The sequence below is a fragment of the Talpa europaea genome, assembly GCF_964194135.1.
Source record: "Talpa europaea genome assembly, chromosome: 1".
Lineage (NCBI taxonomy): Eukaryota > Metazoa > Chordata > Mammalia > Eulipotyphla > Talpidae > Talpa > Talpa europaea.
In genome coordinates, this window is record NC_140073.1 from 113,904,153 (window position 1) to 113,914,866 (window position 10,714).

The following is a 10,714-nucleotide window of genomic DNA, read 5'->3' on the forward strand; positions in this document are numbered from 1 at the left end:
CTCTGTCTCTGGTGAATCCTCTCACCCCTCACACCTCTGGCCTGTATGCATAAATAAATAAATCTTAAAAATTTTAAAAATAAAAAAAAACAATAAAAATGGTTAATGTGGGATATTTTATGTTATATATATTTTACTACAATAAAAACAAACAAATAAATAAGCAAAATGCTAGGGGGAAATGCCTATTAAGCAAGACCAGGGCCTACCTCTGAAGCCTCTTCTTTTGTTTCTTACACTGCCACCAAAATTAAGTCTATTTCCTTTTAGGGCTCAAATCTCTTCCTCTTACTTCATCTGCCTAGCTCCTTCCTAACATGTCTTCCATTTCACACTGAGATTCCTTTCAGATCCAATCAAAACTATCCCTTGCTCCCAGAACTGGAGCTGACAGTTCACCCTCAGCTTCTTTGGTTCTGACCTCTCCAACTCTAGCTTATTTCAGTTCAAATATGCGGGGTGAGATATGAATTACATTGGCCAGAAGTCAGTACCAGTTCTTTACTGGGTGTGGTCTCCCACAAGGCTTTCAAAATCCCTCCAATTGAGTGCAATTTCCATGTAGGTACTGTATTTTAGTGCAAGTATACTCATTTGCATTATCTCAATTAATGTTATCTCACCTAACACTTTAAAGAAAATATCACTATTTCCATAGCTACTAAGTATCAGAAGATGTTTCTGCAGACTCAACAATCTACCTTCCAACTTCTTTCAACTATCCAGCATCAAATCCTCTCAAAAGTTGTATTTTTTTCTGTTTATTTTATTCCTCGCCAAGATGTTTTTTTCACTTCCCTAGGTTAATTGATGTGGCACCTAGCAGTTTTCTTCTCTGTTCCAATCCCTGTTGACATCAAGATAAATCTGGTGTCCATGGCAAACTAACCTAATACTCTAATTTCATATTTCCCTAACCCTCTTACCCCCAGGAGGCATAATCTCCTCTTCACTTATACCACACAGCACCATGGACTTTGCCATTACAGAGGACTCTTCTGCCTCTGACATCCTATGCTCATATACCCCACCCTGACCACAACCTTTGATCCCTCTAGCTCTCTTATCCGGTTATTTCCACACTTCTATTTCAGTATCTGGCACTTTGATTGCTCAATTTTCTCCCAGTCCCTCACCACCTTTACTTTGTTATTTAATCCTCATGATCCATGACTTCAAGCATTCTCTTATCAATGCTCTCAATTCCCTTGGTTCCTCCCATTCCACACCCCAATCCTAGACTAAACTGGCCTCCTAGCTTCTTTGTTCCTACTCTCAGTCTACTGAGACCTGTTGGGAAAAAAGTACCCAGCTAAGGAGATTGAAGATACCCCAGTTTTCGGTTTTAGTCCTCAAACTGGGTTATCAGGAGGCCCTAATCGGTTCTTTCACAACTGTTATTCAAAAGTTCACCACCCTCCACCCCAACCATCTCAACAGATAACTTTATTCCTAATGACCTACTTTATTCCTAACGAGGCTAGAGACCATCAGGCAGGCGTTTCCTTGATGCCCACAATCTAATTTGGAACCATATTGGTTCAGTGAGTGTACAACTGCCTCCCCAGTCTACACTAATCATGCCTTCTGTGCTCTTGAGCCCATCTGTTTCAGCTCTCCAAGATTTTTTACTTCACTCATCAATTTTCCTTTCTCATGCATTTTAAAATTCTCCTGCTCTGTCACCTCTTTCCTATGAATATATTTGTCTCTTAAATGATATTTAATCCATAGACTGTGTTCTGAGATGGGAGTCTTATTACAAAGAAATCAATTCTTCTCACACTTAAAAATTTATAGCAAATTTTATAGAATTTGTTTTTGCAATCTGAAAAACATGATTCTAAGATTATATGGAAGAGTAAATGTTTTTTTTTTTAAAGATCTATTTATTTATGCATCCAAGAACTGGGGTACAGGCCAGAGGTGTGGGGGCGTGAGAGGATTCATCAGAGACAGAGTGGGGAACAGAACAGGCAGACTGACTGAAATACACTGCTGAGGGGAGCAGAGGGCAAGACAGGAGAGGTCTGCTGTGCCATGTGGGTAGCTCCCTGGCCAGCCGGAGATGGAACTTGTGCTGCAGAGGCTGTAGCAGCTTCATAAGTTGCATCTTAACCCCTTGCTCCACCAGGGAGGCCCCAAATAGAGGCTGTTTTTAATGATCTATTTTTTCCCATCAAATTACTTGTATTTTGCTTTATTTGCTAGGGTTTCAGGTATGTTCGTGAAATCCTTTGTAATATTTGGTACCAATAAAATAGCCTTGGGAGAGCCATTCTCCTACCTGTGACCATGACACCAGAGCTTACAGTGAACCTCAGAATTAGATGGACCCTCAAGAGGAGAGCAGTGCATATGACATCCTCATTGAGGTACTGGCAGCAGAGGCACAGAAATGTGGAGTGGTAAGGAAGATATGAGGGGCAGAGTTGTTTAAGAGACTCCCCCAGGGAATCTCCAAGATAACCTAGAGAGACTTGGGAAGGGAATGATTCCATTGCTCTTTTCTTCCTTCAATTCTACTCTTTTCCCTTTGGGATTTCAAATACTCTTTCTGTCTTGGCTAAAATAAAGAAATCTTCAAAAATAGTCATGTTAAGAAAGGCCCCTATAGAGTCTGGGGGGTTTCTCTCCCCTTTCCTTCTCAAGGTCCTTTAGCACCTGGAGCAGTGGATGAGCGAGGTTCCTCATATTCTCAGAAGGAGTAAAGCCCTCACTGTCTTGGTAGCTCACTTGATGGTTCTTCTCTGAAAGATATATAGCTTTGCTCTATTCCAAAGATGTATTAAGACTCCTTTGCTCCAGATAACATAGACCAAATTCAGCTTGCTTAAGTATGAATAAAACAGACTCACATAACTGAAACATCCAGGGCAGATCCTAGCTTGAGTCTAGCTGGATTAAGAAGCAAAAATAATGTCATTAGGACTAGATCTTATATTTGTGATTTTTTTGGCACTGCTTCCCTCCCAGGTGACTCCATTTTTGGACTGGCTTTGCCCTGTCCAAGGCAAGCAAGAACTGTAGATTTCCCTCCTTCATTTCAGCAACCACACAGAAAATATTCTTTCTTCCCAACTGTTTAAACAAGAGATCAGAAATTAGACTAATTAACTCTATCTTTCCAATTATTCACACTTGGATCCTTTCTTTCTCTCATGTCCCATCTCCAATTTGACAGGAAGTTGTATTGACTCTACCATCAAAACATATCCCAAATCAAACCAGTTCTAATCCCATTTCTCACCATCTCCTCAGTTATCCCTCAGATCTAAACTACCATCATATTGTAGGGAAGCAAAAATCTGCTATCCCAAAACATGTTTTTTTTAGCAATGTTAATTTCACAGGAGGGGCTGTGAAGCCAGGTAGAAGTTGCCCCTTTGAAGGAAAGTAGACATGTATAAAGGAGAAGTTAGCTCCTTCACTATGTAGGAAAGCCCTCACCTTCTTATCTCTTTTCAATGGAAAAGGCAAAACTTAATCTATATACCTTTGTCTAGTGTGACTTCCTTGGTAAACTTCATAAACTTCCCTTTTCTTCCTCCTAACATTCCTTAGCTAAGCTATTTAAGATGGTAATCTGGGGCCTCCCTGGTGGCACAGGCTGTTGAGCACAGCGCTGTGAAGATGTCTGCAGCCTCTACAATGCTGGTTTGATCCCCGCCAGCCACGGAACAACCTACATGGCTCAGCAGACCTCTCCTTTCTTGCCCGCTGCTCCCCTCAGCAGTGTATTTCGGTCAGTCTGCCTGTTCTGTTCCCCGCTCTGCTTCTGGTGAATCCTCTCTCTCCCGCACATCTGGCCTGTACCCAGTTCTTGTATAAATAAAATGAATCTTTAAAAAAAAAAAAGATGGTAGTCTGAAGCTAAGTAGATGAATTACTTAGTTTTATTGGGTCTCTCCCATGTATACAGGAATATGTATACATATTATTATTAAACTTCTTTTTTGAACTTTTTCTCTTATCAATCTATCTGATGCCTGTTAATTTGTCAGGCTAGAAGAACCCAGAGGGTACAAAATGATTTCCTTCGTGCCCCCAACTATTTTTATTTATTTATTTATTTATTTTAATAGAGGCATGTTTTTATTTATTTGTTTGTTTGTTTGTTTGTTTTGTTTATACATGCACTGGGTACAGTCAGAAGCGCGGGAGGGTGAGAGCATTCACCAGAGCCAGAGCGGGGAACAGAACAGACAGACTGATGAAATACACTGCTGAGGGGAGCAGCGGGAGGCAAGAGAGGTCTGCACACCATGTGGGACCCTCCTCCGGTGGCCGGGGAGCAGCCGGGGCTTGAACCGGCGCTGCAGAGGCTGCGGGCAGCTTCGCAACCCAGCGCTCAACCGCTGCGCCACCGGGGAGGCCCCCCAACTATTTTTAAAGTGGATTATTACAATAATCTGAAACTATTCTTACTTCTACTCTTACTCCCTACTATCTATTCTCAGCAAGCAACCAGAGTAATCCAGTAAACTATAACAAAACAAAGAAAAAGTTCTTTAAAAAAAAAAAAAAGATTTACTTATTTATGCATACAAGAACTGGGGTACAGGCCAGAGATGTGTGTGTTTGGGGGGGGGGGTGACAGGATTCACCAGAGACAGAGTGGGAGAAGAACAGGCAGACTGACTAAAATACACTGTTGAGGGGAGCAGCAGGTAAGTCAAAAGAGGTCTGCTGGCCCACGTGGGTAGCTCCCTGGCTGGGGATAGTGCTGCAGTGGCTGCAGAGAGTTTCACAGGTTGTGTCAACCCCTTGCGCCACCAGGGAGACCCCAAAGAAAAAGTTCTGAACTGACTATTATCCCCAGATTTCATGCAGAAGGGGGAGACAGAAGCACCTATCTCCCTGTCTTTCCCAGAAAGAATTTTATTTGCATAATTTGAAAAGCTGCTGCCCAAGGATCTGGTTCCCCATTAGTTTACTTTTAGATGATGATAAAGGAGAAGTCAAAAATTAGGACTAGTAGTAATATCAACCCATGACTTAGGGAGAGCTTAGAGACTGCATGTTTGTGCCCTCTTCCTCCTCCTTGTCCCTATTCGCTTACTGAAACCTAATCCACAATAGATAAGATGGGGTCTTTCGGAGGTAATCAGGTCATTGAGGGTGAAGCACTCCTCTTATGGTATTAGTGTCTTTATAAAGAAGAAAGAGGAAAGTACCCTTGCACTCTCTCTAACCTCCTTCCCACCATCCTGCCTCTCTTCAATGTGAGGACAGAGCAAGCTGACAGGTATTTGCAACCAGGCAGAAGGCTCTCACCTGAACCCAACCTGCCGACACCCTGATAGCCTTTCCAGTCTTTACAACTGTTAGAAATAAATGTCTATTTTTAAATTCACCCAGTCTTCGTATTTTGCTAAAGCTGTCTGAACTAAGACAGATTAACGTTGAAAATAGGGAAATTAATTCAACAGATAATCATTTGTGACTCAGAAAAGGAATTTCCATGACCCAGGGCAGAAACGTGATTATGAATACTTACTCATGAGTGGCTGGAGGCAAATCACAAAATAGCAAATGAATAAACTGCTAAGAAGAGCCTGAGAGCCTACTCCAGAGAGGGTATTCCAGTAGTCATACAGGACCCTGCATTCAGGAGACTTCCTGACTTGGCTTAATGTTCAGATGTCACTGTTAAGAAATTCCTAATAATTTTTTAATAAAGAGCCCTCCATTTTCATTTTGCACTAGGTTCACAATTATGCACTAAGTTGTGCAAAGCACTGAAGGGACCCAAAATGTTTTATTCATTGAGTATTCACTTAATATTCAACAAGTGAATAAATTGCCTATTATGAGTAAAAAGGTCTCTACAACCCCTGACATTCAACTTTCTTAAGCCCTAATTTAAGTCATCTAAAAAATGAAAATAATAGGGCCTACTCATAAGTTTATTAGAAGAGGAATTAAATGAGATCAGGAACATAGGGTTCTTAGAATAGTGCAAAGTAAATGGTAAGTGTTCAATAATGTGAGTGACTATGATGAATTTCCAGGACCTAGCATTGTCTGGCATATTGTAAGAGTTCAATAAAGTGGAGATAAAATGGAAATCTCAGATTAATCTGGTTTGATATATTTTTGTATAAATGAAACAGATATGGCAGATATGGCTACATATATACATCCATATGTACTTAAAACATTAATTAGGCCTAGAAGAAAACGTAAAGGGATATTCACAAAGTTGCTGACTATGGTCAAATCTGTGTGATAGTATTTAAGGGAAGAAATTCTTATTTTTATTTTATATATTCTCCTTATTTTAAAAAACTTGTCTTTTAGAAAAATAAAGCAACTGGAATATTCTGAATATAGTGGCTGATAACAAGGTTTATAGAATAACACAATTCCTTCCTTCTAAGAATTACCTTCCGTTTAAAATATCTTCATCCAATTTCTATCCTTTCAGTTGATTCTGCTATAATTTGCTATTGATCTTAGAAAAATCAACTCCTTGATCTGCTTAAGAGCTTTCTCATTTATAAGATGAGACAATTGAGATAGTGCTTTCCAATAATGGACTTTGCCATGCTAGTGTCCTGAATGTAGGTGAGGTTCTGATAATAGGCCAGTTGAGAAGATTCAGAGCCGGGAAGAATCTCCCTGGCCAGTCCCTCTGGTCATGAGCAGCTTTGTTTAGGGGTTCCTGGGATATCTGTGCAAAGCAGTTTGAGGTGTAAGTCAAATAAGCAGCAAGTATGGGGGACAACAACTAGCTCATTCAGTTCAGCTGTTTATATGCTACCAAAGAGATGCCAGTGACATGGGTATCTATCTGCAAAGCACCCCAAGGCCTGGCATAATGGGGTTCCTGATGGGCTCAGTTCCAGGTAATGCCTCTAATATTTGTCTTCACATACATTTAGTGGATATTTCCATCCTTTTGCTGAGATGAACTCTTTTAGTGGCACACGTTAGCTGTTGACAGTGTGTGTATGTTCTGAAATGTATATTTTCAGCGAAAAAATTTTGATATAAAATGCAGTATTGGGCCTCCCTGGTGGTGCAAGGGTTTAAGACGCAACCTATGAAGCTATCCGCAGCCACTGCAGCTGGCCAGGGAGCAACCCACATGATGCAACAGACCTCTCCTGACTTGCCCGCTGCTCCCCTCAGCAGTGTATTTCAGTCAGTCCGCCTGTTCTGCTCCCCACTCTGTCTCTGGTGAATCCTCTCACTCCCCACACCTCTGATCTGTACCCCAGTTCTTGCACACATAAATAAATCTTTTAAAAATATTTTTAATAAATAAATAAAAATGCAGTATTGGGTTTGAAATTCATTAGCATTAGCATATGAAATTGCAACATTATATTTATCAATAAAAGAATTGTCATTCTTTAATATAATTAGCTTAGCTAGATGCATTAAAAAAAACTAATGTTGATAAACTACATACCAAAAATCAATATAATCTGTTACTATCCTGCCTAAGGTAACTGATAAATCTAACACAATCCCAATCAAAATACCAACATATTTTTCAAAGAAATTGAATTTATATTGAATCACAATAGGGAACCTCAAACAGCAAAGGCCATCCTGAGAAAAAAGTAGAGAAAGAGAGGCATCATGTAACTGACTTCAACCTTTATTATAAAACAACAGTATTAAAAACCATAAGGTATTGAGACAAAAATAGATATATGGATCAATGGGAAGCCAAGAGATAAATCCACATAGGTATTCAGTAACTAATCTATGATAAAGTAGGCAGGATTATACAATTGGGAGAGTCTATGTAATAAAATGTGCTGGGAAAACTGGGAGGCCACACACAAAATAATGAAGTTGATCACATACATAAAAATAAATTCTAAGTGGACCAAAGATTTAGAAATAAGGTCTGGAACAACAAAATATATAGAAGATATGCAGAAGGCTAGTAGATAGATGAAAAATGTACATCATCGCTTCTAACAAGAGAAATGCAGATTAAATTCACAATGAGATACCATCTTACATCTTTGAGAACAGCACATATTTTTTTAAGTAATTTTTAATTAATTAATTAATTATTTATTTATACAAGCACTGGGTACAGTCAGAAGTGCAGGAGGGTGGAAGAATTCACCTGAGCCAGAGCGGGGAGCAGAACAGGCAGAAGGACCAAAGTACACTGCTGAGGGGAGCAGCAGGCGGCAGGAGAGGTCTGCGCACCATGTGGGACCTTCCTCCGGTGGCCAGGGAGCAGCCAGGGATCGAATGGGCGCAGCAGAGGCTGCGGGCAGCCCAGCGCTCAACCGCTGTGCCACCGGGGAGGCCCAAGAACAGCACCTATTAATAAGATCCCCAACAAGAAGAATTAGAGAGGATTCAGAGAAAGAATAACTCTATTACACTGTTGGTGGGAATGTAAACTGGTGCATCTATTATGGAAAGCGATTTGCATTCATCTTCAAAAGGTAAAAATGAAAAGAACATATGACCCAGCAATCCCACTCTTGGACATCTATTCAAATAACATGAAATCATCAACATAAACCTATTTACTCTATAATGTTTACTTCAACACTATTTACAATAGCCACAACAGGGAAGCAGCCTAAATGTCCTTCAAGAGATGATTGGATAAAAAAGATGTAGTATAGCCACACTATAAAATACTATTCAGTCAAAGGAAAAAATGAAATGCGGCCATTTACAGAAAAAGGGAGGAAGTTTAAAGGAATTATTTATAGTAAAGCAAGTTAGAATAAAAAACACACTGGATATTTATGTAACAAGCAATTTGACAAAGTAAAACAATTACAAAAACAAGCAGACATTAATAGATTTAATGAGGACTCAGAGGCAGGAGTGGAGAAGGCGAAAGGGACAAGAGGCTATAAAAGATAGGGTTGGGGGGGTAATAAAACCCCACATACCTTCTGGATGAACAAATCTGGAGGCATCCAAATTTCACTGAAAGGCAAAGACTTGAATAAGTGCACTGAATAAGAATACCATATTCTTCATGAAGTGGTTAGTATCCCTCTATTGTTTCTTAAATATAAGAATTTAATATAATTCAAAGAAGACTAACAGAAGTTATTAATTAGAAATAACTTGGTTGAAAAACATGTGGACAAACATGACCTAAAGTTAAGTGGTCATGCTAACAGTGTTTCATATGGTACTTTGATATGAATATCATCTTTTCAAAATTGATCAAGTTACCTACCACTATTTCATAGTACTCAAACTCACAAAGCCTTGATGCATTAACTGGACATAAAGGATATAAATTTCCCCAATTATTTCAAGTACTGTTGTTAGCTATTGGGAACATTGATAAGCAGCATACATAATAGTTGGCTTATGATGATGGAATCAGAGCAACAGGAGGAGGCTCATTTGGAGGTTATTTCATCCAAATTCCATTAAAGCCTGGTTACAGCCCTGCAACTGAGTACCTTTTGTTCATGTCTGCCAAACAAAATGCCTGTTCCACTTGGATAAGTCCAGATAAACATCAATAAATTTTCTTTCCTAAACTCCAAGCTCTGTTAACACAAGCTGTTTTTCAAACAATTTACAATAAAATTGTTGGATTTGTAACCTTTCCAAGTGAGGGCCTGATCAATTCTAAAGGACAGTTACATTAAAATACAGAGGGCATTTCTCAACAAGGGAGGGAAACTCCCTTGCCAATCAATTGTGGTCACTTTTTTTCAGTACCTTTGTTTAAATGTGGACCCAGAAGTTATTAATTTATAGCTTGCATGCATGTTAGAGATCACCTAATCTCATCCCCATTTTCATGAAAAAGACTAAAGTTCAGTGAGTTCAATGATTTCAAATCACCTGATGAGGCCCACAAAAGATGAACTCTCCAGCCTTTAACTCTAATCATCTCATTCATTATTATTTTCACAACAGGAAACATTAAAGTAAAACTGACTGGCAAATAGTTTATCTGGCCACCCTACTTTTAGAAACCTTGTAAATTACACAATTCCTTATATTCTGCCTATGGGAGAACGGTTTCAACTCTTTCCACAGAAACCAGAAGTGTTAGAAAACAGTGCCAAGAGATTTTTTTGAGTTCATTGAGTACCTAATGAACTGACCTGGACTAATCCTGCCTCATTTCTTTTAAGGGAAAATTTCAGCATGTCAGCCGCGTTTCGGGGCCATCTCAAGGTGCCCATAATCTGTATCTGGTAGTGTCGTAGGTTTTCAGTGCGGCCCTCACAGGTGGGTGTCACTGCCACACAAACTTGTCCCTGGCAATAAGAAACCGGCGCGATGCCGAGGGGCAAAGAAGATTTTATCTTGCAACCTTTGAGTACAGAAAAGAAAAGTGTGGTTTTACTCAGGCACGGTGGGAATAAACTCGGAAATGGAGACCGAGAGACCTCTGTGGAGGAGGGGAAAGAAGCGCGAGAAGAAAGGGAAAGGCCCTTTTCACCGGTGACGCGCGGTCACGAGCCGTTCTCCCGACGTGGGCGCGCGCCATTGGCGGAGCGCAAGCTGACGTCCCTGCAGTCGCCCGGGCGCGAACGACGGCAAGGGCGGCGCCGCACTGGAAGTTGGCGAGGCGCGCGCGCTCCCGCGGCTCGCCACGCCCCCGCCCTCCATCCGCCAACCCGCTCATCCAGTCGCTCTTCGCGCCCAGTTGGCCACGCCCCCTCCACTCCCGCCCCTCCTCCACCAGACCGGCGGCGCGCGGAAAGCGCGTCACGTGACGACTGGCCCCGCCTCTTCCTCT